The 18401-nt window shown below is 42.8% G+C and overlaps 1 protein-coding gene and 1 pseudogene across 38 annotated transcripts in view; both read left to right on the forward strand.

The window, feature by feature from the left end:
* Window positions 1-18401, forward strand: part of SCEL (sciellin) — a 125253-nt gene that overhangs the window by 6050 nt on the left and 100802 nt on the right. The window lies entirely within an intron of this gene.
* On the forward strand, window positions 11835-11951 carry LOC149459912 (U2 spliceosomal RNA; annotated as a pseudogene).

Raw genomic sequence — 18401 nt, forward strand, 5'->3', positions numbered from 1 at the left:
TTAAGCTGGCTATAGATGGTGTGATTTTATTTCCTGCAATCACAGTCAGTGTTGATGTGGGAATCCCTCCCATGTAGCTATTGTGTTCTCCCTGCAGGGGAAGCACTCCCATTAGTGAGAACACATAGTGATTATTGCTAGCTTCTACAGCTATGAAAAATTCGACATGCTTGTTGTACACTAGTTGATCGATCAATCATCCTGCCCATACATGGTTTTGAATCTTGTCAGGGCCCTCTAAACTGATCAAGATTCGAACCATCTGTGGCTGGCTTTACTCAGATGATGTTCTCACCTTGCTGTATCATTGGAAAGGCTCTGTCCTTATGCAGAAAATAGTATATGTTTTCTTTCATTTTTTTCCATGTGCTGTGAGCAGTGGTGGAGGTGGATCTTAATACCCCACCTACACTGGCCATTACTGTAAGCAGGCAATTTTGCATGGGCATCCAGTGTAAGGGGTCACTCCTACATCGACCGGCATTGTAAGAGGGCAGTGGAAAAAAACATAAATTTCACAGTCTGTTTCTTTTCTGGCAATTATTATTATTATTTTCTTTTTAGAATAATGCTCAAATAAATTTTTGTAATGTAGAGCAATGGGTTTACTGGGTGGAAAATTCTTTTTGTTACCTACAATTTACTGACCCCATTAATATACAATGCATTGTAGATATACGCTTTCACAGTGGTTCCTTAGGAGCTAACAATTATTTCAAGGGTACCTCCAGGGAACAAAGGTTGAGAAAGGATGGCATGGATACATGGTAAAAAAACAGGTGATATTTACACCCATTATTTTAAAACTGATATCTGTCAAGAATTATTTTCTTGACAGATATCAGTTTTCTTTCTTTAGGCAAAAGAAACTGGCTTTGCTTTCTTGTTTACTAAACATCAAAGACTTCAGTGTGTACATTGAAGGAATTTTAATGGTTGTTCCAGTAGTAGTGAACCTGGTTTAGTATATGTTCCTCCTTATTGGTTGCTTAATTAACATATTATTAGCAATGGGTATCTGTTTGTGACACATTCCTTTATGTAAAGCCCCATATACACTGGCCAAATATCAGGCGGTATCAACAGTGACGTCACTAGGGTTGGTGTCACCTGGTGCAGTAAAACATGGTGTCACTATGTTTTACCACATTGATGCATCAGCGTGGCTCTCCCCCCCTAGCCTGCCACAGTGCTCTGTTCTGCCACTGCAGAGTGACAGCTCGAGCAGGACAGAGCAGTAGACACTGGGCAGGCTAGAGTATCGGGCTCTCTCCTGTCTAGCCTGTCTCAGTGTCTTGCAGGGCACTGGACAGGCTAGTTTCGGGCTTGATATGCGCACTGGCCATCCCACCAAGTCCTTCAGTGCACCCACTTTCACCACTCTTACAACTTAATATACAAAAAGAAAAATGTATTCCAAGTCATCAGTGCTTTCAAGATTTAACAGTAAGGAATTATATTTTGGCCAAAGAACAGCAAAGCGACAGCCCCATATGTTCAGCCAAGAGTTGGCCACAGTCAGAGGCAGGCTGGCAGTACAGGCCTACATCCACACATGTAGCTCCTCAGCATCCCTATAATCCCAGTCTACATGAATGTCAGCTCTCAGGAATTGTGCAGCAGCAATACTAGCACCTACATTCTGCGAAAGCTCCCCTAGGCACACACTACCATTCTGGTCTCTTCATCTTTCTCTAGTCTTCTGGCCTCAATTTGGCTGAACAAGGCTCTACCACTGCTGGTAATGTGATGACCGACGCCTGTGCCCCCACTGGCAAAACAAAGGAAGCTGCAGGTGAGAAGAGCTCTGGGTGGCTGGGCCCATTGGGACACCTGGGCAGCCGGGCATCTTGTGGCCCTGATGGTGTCACCCAGGTGCGGTCTTTACCCCCTGCACCCCCATAGCAATGCCACTGGGTATCGGCTAGTTCAACAGAAATTGGCCGACATATGGTCTGTGTGTTCGGCAGCCGGTCCAACGAAAGCCAGATGAATGAAAGGGCATGACCAAAAAAGGTCTGCTGATCAACTTCTGATAAGTGCTCCCAGCCAATGGCTGTCCCAAAAGTAGCACCAGAATTTAAAAGATTATAGTATATTTCAGTCTAATCTCCTAGATTCCTGAAAGAATAAGGAAGGTGTGTGCTCCACAGCCTGCACATTTAACAAAAAAAAAAAGAGATTGACTTTCAGAGGTATGATCTGCAACAAAAACTTGGAAAAGATCAGCTCAGAAACATTATACTTCCTAGCTATGGTATGTAATGAAGAAAGACAACCAGGAAATAGAATAGGGATTTTGTTAACCCTAAATTGGGAGAATGTTTTTTATTTTATTATGACATCTACTGTATGAATGCTCTGGGTGACAATAAGGAGATTTATTCTGGGGAAACCAGTAAAGTCCTAACAACAATTACTTGGTCCCTTAAGAACTACCTGCACTAATTTAGGCAAGCATTTGCACCATTGTTGGCAACATTATCCCAGCTAAAATGTAAATGTAAGCAAAGGGGCTGGTGATGAGTACTTCCGCTTTAATTTTGATTGATTGCACACGCAAGTGGCCAGATTTGAAAGCCGCTATTGGACTGAAGCTGTGACAGGTACCTGAAGTGGGCCCAACACTGGCACTTTAGGTGCTGTACTCCTGACAGAATTCTAAATTGTGTCTGTGACACCCTTTGTGAATTCTGATTGTATTCTAGAAACCAAGTCCAATATCATTGAGATATAAGGTGTCAGAATATGTAAGAGAGCAAAAGAAAAAAAAAAAAAGATTCGAGGAATCAGTAAAATAGGTTCATGTTTCATCATGTCCTGTCTTACAGAAAGTAAGCAGAAGGTTTTTATAAGGTATCTATTATACAAAACCTGTTAGATTGTAATCTAAAGTATTCTGCCATAGAACTTCATGCTTTATAGCTTTGTTCACCATGAAACATCCTGGCTATACACAGGGCAACTTCACCACTTATCGTATGTACTCTCTAGTGCCTCAGGATATGCACAGCCAAAAGGGAAGCCAAGGGAACCAAGACAGCAACAACCAAAGGAAATGCTTCAGGGGTGCAGCCCTCCTCAGACGGGAAGATCAGCTACTAGATAGAGAATAAACAGGTGGCGCACACACCTAGTGCATTATCCTAGTGCATTATCCAAGGTTTATTGAAAGGAGTGAAAAGTAAAAACATACTCACAGAGGAAGCATGTATCTAAAAAGCATTTGCATAATGACGATGGCCACAACGGCAAGCAAGGTGTTCCAACTGTCATTGGGGTCAAATGGCTGACGCGTTTCCGGGACAAATTCCTTTCCTCAGAGCTACTGACCAGCCTGTATTGTGGTCAAGCGGTAAACAACGTCACCACTCCATGGGCAATCACAAAAATAAATGAAAAAAAAATGCCAGCAATCTACTATCCTAGAGTCAGATAAGCCATCAGAATTTGGTTGAGTTTGAAGTTGAAACTGGATAACAAATCGACAGCTTCAATAAAAATGAGAAATGGAATAAAAATGGGAAAACTGCCGCAATCTTGTAGGAAATTACCTGATTTTTCTGACACATCGATTGGGTTAGTTATGATCTCATCTCCTAGCTTTTTATATGTTTTCATTTTCTTTTTAAATGGAATAAAAAAATGTGATCATTTGACATGTGTATGAAAACCTGACAGGCAAACCTGATTGGAATGCTCATGTGAAAAGGACCTTAGCATACACACACGCTTAACTGCCCATTCTCATATTGGGCTAAAGCTGCATTCAGATGACTAAATAACTGCAGCCAGGGGTGGAAGGTGCTTACTGGTGGTTGATTCCACATAGTGTGCGCAACTAGTAGCTGCTGTCAGATTTGTACAAACTAATGGGAGGCACTGCTGCACATGAGTCCGGGGTGGGCATTTCTGAGGAGTATTGGCTGCAAACAAACTGGCTGATGATAGTTGGCTAGTTTGCACTCAGTGTTGCTGCATCCAGAAGTGTGTTTACCTACCTCTGAATTTAGCAATCTAGTTATAGATATTCAGCAATCTCAATTCCAACTGATTCAGTCTTTTAACGAATCAGCCAAGCCAAGATCAAGCAGTGGACAGTATAAATGAACATACAGTATTAGCAATAGGGTTCTTGTACAAATGCATCACCCATCCTAGCTGTTTAATATCCAAAGTGTCTTTGCTGCCTTTAAAAATTATAAGTATCGTATAATAATGACAAATGTGAAACTACCTAATCTAAGAGGTTTATGTATGAGCAGCTTTCATCAGCCAACACACTGGCAGGTCCCAGTGTTAATGAGGAACAATCTGACAACTGCCCATCTTCAAAAGATCTGACATCTCACAATTTATTATGCCATTTGATGTATTTTAACATTGGAACATGTGTTCATTTAATGGACTGATATTTCTTGGCTGATTGCTACTTTTCACAGTGATTTTATTTTTCACAATGCATCATTTTTCCAGCAGAAATATCTAATAGAAGCAGATTTTTGTCCATCTGAAATGCTTCTTTTAATTGACAAACATCTTTCAACAAGTCAGAATGTTTGCAAAAGAGAAGTCTATTAGCATTTTAAAGGACAAGTGCCTCTTTGTTTTACAAATGAATACTGTAAGGAACCTAGCATACTTAATAAATCAGCTATATAAATGCTAAGCCTTAGATTGTGCTCATTTAAGGGTGCACTCACACTAGTGGTTTGAATCAGTCCTGGGTGTAGTTCAGCTCCTTGGCCCTGTTTGTTTGTGTATTGTGAGTGCTCTGAACTTCAGGATCAGTTAAACGCACTGAGCCTGCGACAACGTGGAAAAGGTGATCCTAGGCATGGTTCACTTGTGGTCTGGAACGTTTTGCTGCAGTGTGAATGCAAACCTTGCCAGAGTACAGAACTCTTAATAAATACCTGTGTACAGAAGCAAGGATCACTGGTCTGGTAGGGGTGATAGTATAAGTGTGCCTGGGACCACCTGCCTAAAGTCTAGTGTGAGTGCAGGCCAGAGGGGGAGTAGGGAGAGGGGACAAGTAAACCTGGGCATGGTTCACTTAAACCAGTCCCAGTGAGACCTACCCTTAATCTGTTACTAAAGTCAATTAAAATAGTGGGTGCTTACATCATCACTAAGTGACCATTCAGGCTCCTGTGGAGGAACAAGTACACAGGAAATGCTCTCCTGTGCGCTACAAGTCCCAGCATTCAATGAAGCTGAGGAAAGTTGCCCTTGCAGCTCCCCTCTGTTTGTTTCATCTATCTGTTAGCCAGCTGGCGGACATGCTAAAAAGATTTAATAGCATTTCCATACTTATTAATCTTCCTCAGCAGCGATGAATGGAAGAACGATGTGCCAGTCTCTGGCATTACACACCAAGATTTTAGTTTCAACTGCCAGTCTTTCTGCCTACAATTTAGCCAATTGGAACTTAGCATTGGCAAAATCTTGCTTACTTACTGATTATTGTCATCTTCACCGAACTGTGTATTACTAGGGATGAAAGTATCATTCTTCCATTTATGAACAGGAAATAAAACTGTGTTACAGGTACACTCAGCAAGACACAAAACTGTTGTGTTAATGCTATTGGCAGACTGCATTGTATATGTCATATTTGATTTTGCCCATAGTTACACAGTAAAGAAAAAAAACAATATTAGCACCATCACAGGTTTATAATTGTATCAAACCATACTTTTTTAGTTTAGTAAGATCTAAAGTACCTTTTCTTTACTAATAATGGGTGCTCTCATGTTGGTCAGTGATCTCACAATGTCCAACAGAGTACTGATTTTGATCATATAAAATACATAATATATATGATAATATGTTGAATCCAAGCACAGTTGCACTTGTAAAAGCCTGGAAGAGAAAAATCCTTACTTTACCTCGCAATTTGGATTTCACACCCTGATTACCTGGAGTACCTACTTTTGGCAACTAGCTTTCCCTTGATGACACTTTTGTTATTCAGTTCAATACTACTTTTTGGCTTGGCTAATGGACCATCTCAGTGTTGTCTTAAAAGGGCATCAGAGTTCAGATGAAGTATATAAAACTTCACTGATCTCCCCTCACTTTCTGTCCTGGGGACAACCTTTTTTACCAGACAGGAACCGAGGATATTTATCCAACGGAGCTTCTGACCTTAGAACCTGTCAGGGTTTGTAATCCTTTCCCACTCTATCCACAACTGAAAAAAAAGTTGGGTATAGATACACCATGCAAGGGAATATATCTTTAATTTATTGAATGACATGAAACTCTGTTGACTTAAATCAGTGGTCTCCAAACTGTGTCCCGGGGGCCAGAGGGGACCTTTTGCTTATCTTTTCTGGCCCTTGCGGCACTATTCCTCCAACTGACACCAGTGATGAGAAACCATTCTTTCCACTGACATCATTGAGGGCACTATTCTTTCCATTGATACCAACAATGGGACCTTCTTACTCCTATTAAAACCAAAATATGGGAACTGTTTATGCCAACTGATTCCGGGGTATTTTCTATTCCCACTGGCCACAGTGCAGACCCCCCTTAAAGCCTGAATGACAGTAAACTGACCGTTTGCATAGAAAGTTTGGGGACCCCTGGCTTAAATCATCCAAACATAAGATCCTGGATTTTCCATGCATGTGATTGGGTAATCTTTGCAAAGTGAATTTTTTACCACATTCGCTAGGATAAGAGAAAATAGCCTAGCAAAATGTAAATTCCCTTGCAATGTGAACAGTCTATTTGTATTTAGTTAATTAGCCCCTTTAAGTCCAAAAAGGTAAAATTATTTAAACACCGTATGCCACACAGATATATTCTCCACAAGCTCATAGTCTATTCCTTTGACTCTCTTCAACCATAACACTGTAAAGTGCACTACTCTTTAGAGGTCCCTCCTGTCTTCTAGTTTTCTGTCCAGCTCTCTGTTTCATTTCATTCTCATCTCTGTATAAAAAAAAATGGAACTGGGAAGTTATCTAAGTACAGTACTTTAGAAAGTAATGACACAGCAAAGACAGAAATCAGATGTGCAAGAGCAATCTGACTACTCTCCTGCATTCTTGGATGGTCCGCCTTTGCACCTGAGGGCTTGGCTCAGAAAAGTATTTGTGTTTAAGCTTTACAGGGTGTTTGAGAGAACAGGAAAATGGTACAGGCAAAATCTTTTGTTCCTGCCCTTAAAAGAAACACTAGGAATCAGAATACAGTATACTTTCAGGGAACACTACCAATCAGAACAGGTTTTCAGACTTGTAAAACTGCTTATTCCAGTCAGCAGAGGAACATCTGCCAGACCCATCGGCATGAGGGAGTTGTCAGATCTCATATCTTTTTCTTTGGTCACTTTTAACAGAGATAAAATGTGAATTGACAACACAAAGAATGAAAGGAATAATATAAACAGTGAAAATGTATTGTATAACATAAAACGCACTACTATATAAACAGGGACAGACTGACAACTCATGGGGCCCCCAGGCAATAGGAGATCATGGGGCCCCTGTTTCCCTGCCCACTCAAGCTGCACCCACATAAAGCCCCTCCTACATATTACACTGCCCGCAATACATGTGTTTGTCACAGAATTTTTCTACAATATGTTCATTACACAAAATAATGAAAAAAAACACATTAAAAAATACATTAAAGAGATCGCAACGATGGTACATTTCAAAATGAAGGTTTTAATGAATGTTTCCTATTCCTCCCAATGACACCAATGATAGGGCACTATTCCTCCCACTGACAGCAATGATGTGGCACTATTCTTCCCACTGACACCAATGATAGGACGTTATTCCTTTCACTGACATGAATGATAAGGCACTATTCCTCCCACTGATACCAATGATGGGGCATTATTCCTCCCACTGATACCAATGATGGGGCACTATTCCTCCCACTGATACCAACGAAGGGGCACCATTCCTCCCACTGATTCCACAAAGGTTGGGGCACTATTCCTCCCACTGATACCAATGATGCGGCATTATTCCTCCCACTGACACCAATGATGGGGCACTATTCCTCCCATTGACACCAAAGGTGGGATGCTGTTCCTCCCCCTAATACTAGAGGTGCACTCCCACTGATGCCAGGACAATTTCTGATCCCAAAGACCACAGTCCGGCCCCTAAAAACCTGAAGGACAGTAAACTGGCCCTTTGATCTAAATTTGGGGTCTACAAACATTCTAAACAAAGCAAATTCATGTGTTAGAATGGCTCAGTCACAGTCCAGACCTCAAAATTGCTGTTCACAGACGCTCTCCATCCAATAACAGAGCTTGAGTGATTCTGCAAAGAAGAATGGGCAGAAATGTCCCTCTGTAGATGTGCAAAGCTGGGAGAGATGTCCCCAAAAAGACTTTCAGATGGAATTGCAGCCAAAGGGGGTCCTACAAAATACTGACTCTAGGGGGCCGAATACAAGTGCCGCCACACTTTTCACAGATTTATTGGTCACAAATGTTGAAACCATTTCTCATTTTCCTTCCACTTCACAATTATGTGCCACTTTGTGTTGGTCTATCACATCCAATCCCAATAAATACATTGTAACATGACAACATGGGGGACATTTCGGGGGGGGGGGGGGATACATTGTAACATGACAACATGGGGGACATTTCAGGGGGGGAATACATTGTAACATGACAACATGGGGGAACATTTCAGGGGGGAGAATACATTGTAAAATGACAACATGGGGGACATTTCAGGGGAGGAATACATTGTAACATGACAACATGGGGGACATTTCAGGGGGGGAATACATTGTAACATGACAACATGGGGGACATTTCAGTCGTGAGGAAGACTTTTTCAAGCCACTGTATGTATCACTGATATCTATACACTGAGTGCTATTCCCTATATATAACACTGATATCTGTACACTGGGTGCCACTCAGTGTACAGATATCACCGTTTTATATAGGGAATATAGAACAGAAGACTACTATTAACCACTAGCCTACCGAGCACTTATACCCCCTTCCTGCCCAGGCCAATTTTCAGCTTTCAGCGCTGTAACACTTTGAATGACAATTGTGCGGTCATGCAACATTGTCCCCGTATGAAATTTTTATCATTTTTTTTTAGACAGATAGAGCCTATTTTGGTGGTATTTAATCCCTGTGGGGTTTTTATTTTTTGCTAAACTAACCAAAAATCAACTGAAAATTTTGAAAAAAAAGTTTTTCTCTTAGTTTCTGTTATAAAATTTTGTAAATGAATAATTTTTCTCCCTCACTGATGTGCGCTAGTGAGGCTGCAGTGGTGGGCACTGATGACGTACTGGTAGGTGGCACTGATGGGCATTGACAGACATCACTGATGGGCATTGAAAGGCAGTACTCATATATGGCACTGATAGGCGGTACTGATTGGCAGCACTCATAGGCGGCACTGACTAGCACTGATAGGCAGCTCAAATGGGCACTGATATGTGGCTTTTATGTGCACTGGTAGGCACTGATATGTGGCATTGATTGGCACTGATATATGGCACTGATAGATGGCACTGATAGGCAGCACTGGCTGGCAGTGTTAGGTGGCACTGATGGGCACTGATAGGCATCTCAGATGGGTACTGATGTGGCATTTATGTGCACTGGTAGGCACTGATATGTGGCATTGATTGGCACTGATATGTGGCATTGATTAGCAATGATATGTGGCATTGATGTGCATTGATTGGCACTGACAGGTGACATTGACGGACACTGACAGGTAACATTAATGGACACTGACAGGTGGCACTGATGGGGCTACACTGATCATCAGGGCACTGATCAGTGCCCTGATGATCAGTGTAGATGTCCCCTCTGAGTAATGCCGATTACCGGCTCTCCTCTCCTCACCAGCTGTCAGCGTGACAGCTGGTGAGGAGAGGAATGCCGATAACCGGCATTTCCTTATTTACATGCGATCAGCTGTGATTGGACACAGCTGATCACATGACAGAGCCGACGTCTTCGGCTCTTTCCGCTGATCAGTGATCCGCTGGGTCCCAGGAACACAGTTCACCACCGATCATTGGAGTGGGAGGACGTCATATGATGTCCTCCCAGAACAAGAGAACCGCCGCCTGCCTGTGATTTCCTTATATGGTGGGTGGGAGGTGGTTAAGCTGCAGTGCTGTCAGTGTCACGGGGGTTGGGGGATTACACACTGACCTGCTGCAGGATACAGGGCAGGTCAGCACAACGATGACTCCGCTCTCTTCTCTGGCTGCCCTTCCTGTAGCAGGGATGTGGGACCCGACCCTCTGAGGAAACTCTGAGGAGAGGTGTCCGAAGTGACTGCCGCGGCGCTGCCCCGTTGCAACACTTCCTTTTTTCCTCCTTTCAGCAGCGGCATATCCAGAGGACGGACTGAGCCTCTCATGGGGCCCTCTAGTGACCCCAGGCCCTCGGGCAGTGCCCGAGTGCCCAAATGGTCAGTCCACCCCTGTATATAAATGATATGCTCTCAACCTTCATTTAATATGAAGCAGTACTTATCTTTTAACTTAGGGCATGACTACAAGTGGTACACTGGCTGCAACAGCTCATGAGTCCATTAAATTAAGAGACAAAACTGTGTCTTATTTTGTCAGCTTTGTGCTCAGACTACATCAGCACATGATAAAGCAGCATATCCCTATATTCACATTCTCTTTTTTCCTTATACTGCATGAACTAACCCCCCCCCCCAGCCACCCCTAAATACTTACCTTAGCCCAATCATGATCCAGCGCTGTTTCTAAGAGCAGAATCTCTCTCTGCTCTCTCTCTTTTCACAAGACACAGAGGCAGCAGTGCAAGCCGTTGGCTCCTGCTGCTGCCAAACAAATATTGTGAGGAGGGAGCAGGAAGCGGGCTGAGCCACGCTGTCTGTGTCTGTGGATGCTGGCAGCCTGGCTCAGTATCGAGCCCACACGAGTGCTCCCATAGGAAACAGCTTCCTTTTGGGGAACTCACCGAAGAGGAGGAGCCAGAAGCACCAGCAGGGTACCCCAGAAGAGAAGCATTGGGGCTGCTCTTTGCAAAATACAGATTTTGTTTAATTTTATAATTTATTTAACTTAATATGGAAACAATACCCTGCTTAATGTTTGAATTTTGCACAGGATCCTGTGTTTGGATGAAGGATAAAGGAGACCCTTTTTTCAAGTCCTTATGTTTATTCATTGTACGTCTAGCTGAACCTCTCTACTGGTACAGCAAGGCTTGCTCCTGTACACAATGCAGTGAGGTAGTTCTCCACTCTTTCCGCCAGTGTACATGGATCAAAGTGATGGAGGGGCCAACTAGGGATTAGGGAATCAGGTTAAATTCTCTCCCTGCCTTGTGATAAGAACACTTGTCAAACAGGGCACAGTATACCTTTTATAGGGTTTTTTTTTTATAATATATCACAATTCAGTGGCAGAATTTGCTATTTTGGAAATCCAAAGTTTAATTAGTATGGTTAGCAAATATTTAATGATTTTTGTTGCACATAAGTGATTAATATGAACACTGCTGACTGCACATATTTGGTAAATTTGCTAAGCTTCGACATATTTAATTAAAATATTGTTAACACTTCACAGAAGTTAGTGGATTTGACAGAAGTGGCATGGTTTTAAACCTGGCAGCATTGGATGGACCAAAACATGATATCCCAGAGGTGTTCTATTGGATTTAGGTCAAGCAAGTGTGGGGGCCATTTAATGCCATCAATTCCTTCATCCTCCATGAACTGCCTACATACTCTCGCCACATGAGGCTGGACATTGTCATGCACTTGGAGGAACTCAAGACCCACTGCACCAGCGTAGGGTCTGACAATGGGTCCAGGGGTCCCATCGCTTCTTGGCCTTTTGGCTAAGGTCAAGTGTAGTATTTGTTCTTATCAGTGTCCAGTAGGGGTGCTCCACCATCATTCCTGCTTGCGGGGATGTTTGGTTGTATAGTACTCCTGCTAGTAGGATGGGGGTCCTGATGGTTAATACAGGGCGGAACAGAAACCGAGGTGCCCACAGGCAGTTGGGGCCCGGGAGTAATTCCCCCTAGGAATGCTAGAGGGGCCCAGTTCCTCCTGATTTGAGCGGATCTACCTTGTCTGGCCAGGGGCCGGGGAGGCAGAGAGTCCACGGAACAGTGTCCCCTGAGTGGTCGCCTCAGGGGTGCTCTTAGTAGCACATGGGGATGGGATCCCACGTGTGAAACGTGCACATGGTCACTGTTCTAAACACGTTTTCTGCACTGCGCCTTTTAGGACTAGGCCTTTTGGCTAAGTCCAGGGAAATTTTTATGCTACGGGCCTCAGGGCCTAGCCAGTGCACAATTGCACGGCCACTTTTTTATTTTTACTTATTTATTTAATTTATTTTTTCTCCCACTGTTTGTCACTTTTTTACTTATGTGTGTGTTTTTTTCCTCACGGATGGTAGGGTGTGGGTCCTCAGGCCTACCCTGAAGTCTAGAGGGAGGATGTGTGGCCTTCTGGTTCCTTCCTCCCCTGTCCCTAGGGGGTTTCTCTTTGGGAGAGCCCCCTTACCAAGTACTTGGTGGCTGGCTTAGGCTAGCCACAAGGAAAGGGGTCCGCCAGGCCTTTTGGCTAGGTGGACCACATGGGAACCTTAGTCCCTGTCAGAAGCTTCGTGCCCCGGGGGATCAGGGTAGAGGTCCTACCCCTTCGGGGGGTGGACAAAGCACACCCCTAAGTGCACTTTTTTGTGTTGGTTTTGCACTAGCACGTTTTTTGTCCACTTACGGGTTTTTGTTTTTTGCACTTCCGCGGACTTTAAAAGAAAAAATGGGTCCAGGGGTTTCATACTGATACCTAATGGCAGTCAGGATGACATCGTGTAGCCTGTAGAGGTCTGTGCATCCCTCCATGGATATGCCTCCCCAGACCATCACTGACCCACCACCAAAATGGTTATGCTGAACGATGTTACATTCAGCATAACATTCTCCATGGCTTCTCCAGACCCTTTCCCGTCTGTCACATGTGTTCCGCGTGAACCTACTCTCATCTGTGAAAAGCACAGGGCACCAGTGAGGCACCTGCCAATTCCGGTGTTCAATGGCAACTGCCAATCTAGCTCTATGGTGCCAGACAGTGAGCACAGGGCCCACTAGAGGATGTCAGGCCCTCAGGCCACCCTTATGAAGTCTGTTTCTGATTGTTTGGTTGGAGACATTCACACCAGTGGCCTACTGGAGGTGATTTTGTAGGGCTCTGGCAGTGCTCATCCTGTTCCTCCTTGAACAAAGGAGCAGATACCGGTCCTGCTGATGGGTTAAGGACCTTCTATGGCCCTGTCCAGCTCTCCTAGCGTAACTGCCTGGAATCTCCTCCATGCTCTTGAGACTTTGCTGGGAGACACAGTGAACCTTCTGGCAATGGCACGTATTGATGTGCCATCCTGGAGGGGTTGGACTGCCTGTGCAACCTCTGTAGGGACCAGGTATCGCTTCATGCTACCAGTAGTGACACTGACCCTAGCCAAATGCAAAACTAGTGAAAAACAGTCATAAAAGATGAGTAGGGAACAAAATGTCAGTGGCCTCCACCTGTAAAACCATTCCTTTTTTGGGGATTTTCTCATTATTGCCCATCTACTGCACCTGTTGTTAATTTCATTAACACTAAAGCAGCTGCAACTGATTAACAACCCCCTCTGCTACTTAACTGACCAGATCAATATCCCAGGAGTTTAATTGACATGATGCTATACTCTGATTAAAAAATGTTCCTTAAATTTTTTTGAGCAGTGTACATTTACTTGAATTATGTTATCTGCCAAATATTTGTAGTTCTGTCAAGCCACAAGTTGTGTTTCAGCTAACCCTACCAGATATCAGAGCCAGTTCATGGACTCCTTTGCAGCCTTCAGTGCAGTAAAATAGAGTCTTGTCCAGGATCTATCCCAACTTGTAACTGGACCATGAAAGAAAGTCAACACATTGATGAGGTCATCCTTATGTAAACATGTTCACTGTGTGACCAACAGCTTTATACAAAGCAGTAGAGCACTGAAGGCTTCCCATTCACAGAATACTGTGAATGAGTGACATGTCTGGGCGGGCAGAGCCCAAGTCTATTTTGTATTGTGGCAGCAGACCCAAGGAGAACTTCCCTGGTCTGCTGTCACAGCAGGGATGGGGGGGGAATGGGGCAGCTACAGTGCTAACATGATAAATGTCACACCCTGAATACAGGTGTAACTTGTAACATGTTAGAAAAGGTGAACTTATCCTTTAAGACATATTTCGGTTGGGATACTCAACAGGAGTTGTATTTGATTGTCTCCTATTTTCAGACAATGTATATTATCCTATACCTTATAACTTTTGAGACACTTTTAACATTTAAGCCTCTGCTCCAGTCTCATTGTCTAATTGATGAAAAATGGTTATTATGCATATATCTTAGAGCAAGGAACTGCCAAGCCAGATCACATTTGAAGTTTCACATGTCGGGATATGTCACACTATTGAGTAAAAATCAAAACATTATATATGACAGCAGCGTTTGCAACTGTCTATCCAAAATGCTGAATGTGAACAAAAATGTCCTTGTATAAACAAAAAAGAGTGAGAGTTACTAAATCAGGTGCACTCAGAATCCTGTACATCTGTGCATGGTAGCCAATCAGCTTCTATGTTTAGCTTGTTCAGTTAAGCTTTGGCGATAAAAACTGGAAATTGATTGGTTTCTATGCAGAGCTGCACCAGATTTTGCACTCTACATGTTTAGTAAATAACTCCCACAGTGTCCAAATGTGATGAAATGTTGAGGTGGGTACCTTGCAAAACCACTGATCCTCATTGTTATTTAGTTTGGATGTTCAGGTATCAATATTCACCACTTACGCATTTTGTGTCTAGAACCCATATGTCTTTAGAAATTAGGTATGCATGAATGGATTTAAGAAAAATAAAACCGATTTTTAAAATATTTTCTTCATTTCGCTAATTTTGTAGCATGCAGCTTTTTGTCTTTTGTTTTCCGTAGTCTTTGAATCCATAAAACCCTGATTAATACATCATGGCTTAATTAGGTATGCTATTCTCAGTAGACCAGGGTGGATTATGGGAGTACACTGAGAGTAATTAGATGAGATATCGGGTTCAATGTAAGGGCAAGGGCTTAATAGATCTATTCAGGTAAAGAACTAAGAAGCTGGAAGAAATATTTACATAAGGGAGAGGCACACTTGTAATGACAGCCATGGATAAGCGAGCTATTGCCACTGACAGCTCTGATTATAAACTATAAAATCTTGTTTATATATCCTTTCTCATTGTTCAAGGTTTGATTATTCTTCTTCTACCTTGTGTTGATGCATCAACAACATTTCCATAATTTCTGACAAGGCATTGCAAAGCTTTCCTTCAAGGCACTGTAATAGCTCAGATTGCAACAATTGTCTAAAATAAGCATTCTCCATCATCACAGTGCTTGTTGGGTACCGTGGAGTAAGCAACTAGTAGCATGTAACCCCTGTGATAAGAATGCTTATCAGACTTATACTCTTTAAAGTATTCTTTTAATTTTAAGTTCCTTTTAATGACTTTTTAAGAACGTTGAAGTTGTTCTCTAACCGCTTTCCCTCCGCCCTATTGCAGAAATACTGCTACAGGGTGGCAGGGCTGAGCAAAATCACGTGTATATATATGTGATTTTGCATTTACGGGCAGGGAGTGCACGAGCCGCACGCACGCCCTACCCGTGCTGCCATTGGCAGCCTCACCTGTCGATCACCGGGTCCCGGCCGGTGATTCCCTGCCGGCATGCAGTGATCGCCGAGTATCACTGACGGGGAAGAGACCTGTATGTAAACAATACAAATCTCTGCCCTGTCAGCTCCTGCAGGTTGCTTTGTATGGCTCTGCATAGCAGAGCCATAAAAGTAGTGTGCTGACAGTGTAAAACACACACAGTGCACACAGTAAAACACACACAGCACGCAGTTAACCCCTTCCTGCCCAGTGTCACTAGTCTTTTTATTAGCATTGATCACTGTATTGGTGTCACTGGGGATGTCAGTGCCAGTTAGTCAGTTCCTCTCCAGTGTCAGAATGCCTGCCGCAGTCCCACAGTCCTGCTATAAGTCGCTGATTGCTGCCATTACTAGTATATAAAAAAAAAATCCAGTATCAGTACTGCCATTTGTAGACGCTATAACTTCCACGTAAACCAATTAATTTACACGTATTTGGATATTTTTAAGAAAAAACATACAGAATACAGAATACATTTTGGCCTAAATTTATGACGAAATTTGATTTTTAAAATTTTTTTACTGGATATGTTTAATAGCAAAAAGTCAAAAATATAGTTTTCTTCTCAAAATTCTGGGACTTTTTTTTTTTAGCGCAAAAAATAAAAAACGCAGAGGAGATCAAATACCACCAAAAGAAAGCTCTATTTCTGGGGGCATAAATCAGTGTCTCCTGATTGATTGTCACTCTTTCCTCTTTCTGGCTATTCTCACTTTCAATCTATTTTATCTATTCCTCCTAGCTGTAGGAATCTAGACGAAAGTAAAATTTGGATTAGTAGTCATGTTATTTCCAGTTATTTCCAGTGTCTGTAGTCTTCAGTTTACTGCACCAACGTTTGCAGTCTTGAGGAAGTATCAAAAGTATCAATCAGCAAAGGATAGTCTTTGCATTTTTAGCTGAATTTGCTAAGTTTCATTTTTCCTTTAAGTTAAACTGCCAATCTTACCAGATCATACCATGACCACAGAATGGTGAGCAGAGTGCTTTGCATTGCTGCCATCCAGTCATATCTAGGTTCCAAGATTGCTATAAAACCAAAGCTATGACGTTTAAATGGACTCTTCCTTTTAATGTCGGTGTCTTCCTGTTTGTATTTATGTAGCGCTACCCCCCGAAGGAGCCGCTTGTATGTTCTCCACGGGCTCCCCTTGCTTCGCCTCATAGCCAAACAAAGTGTATTTCTGCAGCCAAATACACTCACACACACTTCCGCTCGTTGTCTTCAATGGCCAGTCTAGGGGATGTTTCATTTTGGGAGTTTATTGTAGAACTGGGGATAGGGATTGTAAATTTAGTAGGATACTCCAAAATTAGAACTATTCACAGTGGGGACATCTAGCTAATCTCTTAGTTGAACACCTATGAAGTCTTGGCTGACAGTAGATAGCAAACTTCCTTGTAACATATAGCAGCAAGTAGTTTAGGAGTGAGCAAAGTCCCTTTTTGTGGTAGTAGTAGTTACAGGGATGAGCTCCTCGGGTATATGCCAGTTACGACAGACTGCGACAGCCCAAAGGTAACGTAGCTGAGCAAAGTCCTTCACATTAGGAACACTTCAACAAGCTCTTCAGAACGCTAGCTAGTGTTCCCTTTTGCCAGACCCACGCTGACTATCAAACACCAGGGGAGGTAGCAAGCACACAGAGTCCCCAAATTCTTCAATGTCAGTACTTACAAGGCCCAAGGACAGAATGGTTGACTCCTTCCAATCTTCCAAACAAAACTACTGTACTGTACTGTAGATCCCAGGTCACTCTCTCTCTAACTTCAAGTCCTCAGATCGACCCACCTAAGGTCGCATGGCAACAAGTGCCAGATGAGGCAGCCTGCCTCCAGCCTGGCTTGTGCAATCCACTTTTTGCAAGTGCAAGACACTGAACCGATGTGCTCTCAGAATATAAATACCACTTCTCCAGCATTCAGTGGGGCAACCCTCCCATGCAAATGGCCAAGGTTTTATCCATATTCATGCTGTTCATTTGCCTAGGCCCTACCCATGTTCTGGAAGGCTCTCATAGTTTTCTGAAGGCCAGCAGAACTCAGAAAAACTCCAACAGCACCAGAGCAGCATGAGCAAACCAAACTCATCAATCACAGCACTCTGTTAAGCAGAATACCAGAATACTGAATTTACCTGACAGCCTCTCTAGTAAGCAGAGAAACACAGCTATGCTTAACCCAACTATACACATCCTAGCACCTGACTAGGAGGGTGCTACATTTACAATGGCAAGTCCTAGAAAGAAGGCACAGATGATAATGGGATTTGTTTCTGAATTACTGAAGAACAGGTTACACTAGTTAAGAAAGAAAGAAAATCCAAAGATATTCTGTGCTGTAATAACTACATTACTGCCTAATTGAAATATGTTTGGAAAGTCTCCAACCAGTGAATAGAAAGACTGTCCACACACATCACAGACTGATTGTACAATCTCTTGTAGATGAACCTACAACTGTGTAAAGTGAGGGCTTACCTGACAACTCATTCAATTTATATGCAAACAGAAAGTCCATGTCTGTGAACCAAATGCAAAATCTGGGTGCTGCTCAGGTTCTAAAGAGTTCTGGTCAGGGCTTTTTTTTTCTCAGAGAATACAGTAGGTGCAGGTACTCCTTCTTCTGTGACAAC

The sequence above is a fragment of the Staurois parvus genome, unplaced genomic scaffold (genome assembly GCF_062004578.1).
Source record: "Staurois parvus isolate SC_StPar_1 unplaced genomic scaffold, SC_StPar_1.0 ptg000243l, whole genome shotgun sequence".
NCBI classification, from domain to species: Eukaryota; Metazoa; Chordata; class Amphibia; order Anura; family Ranidae; genus Staurois; species Staurois parvus.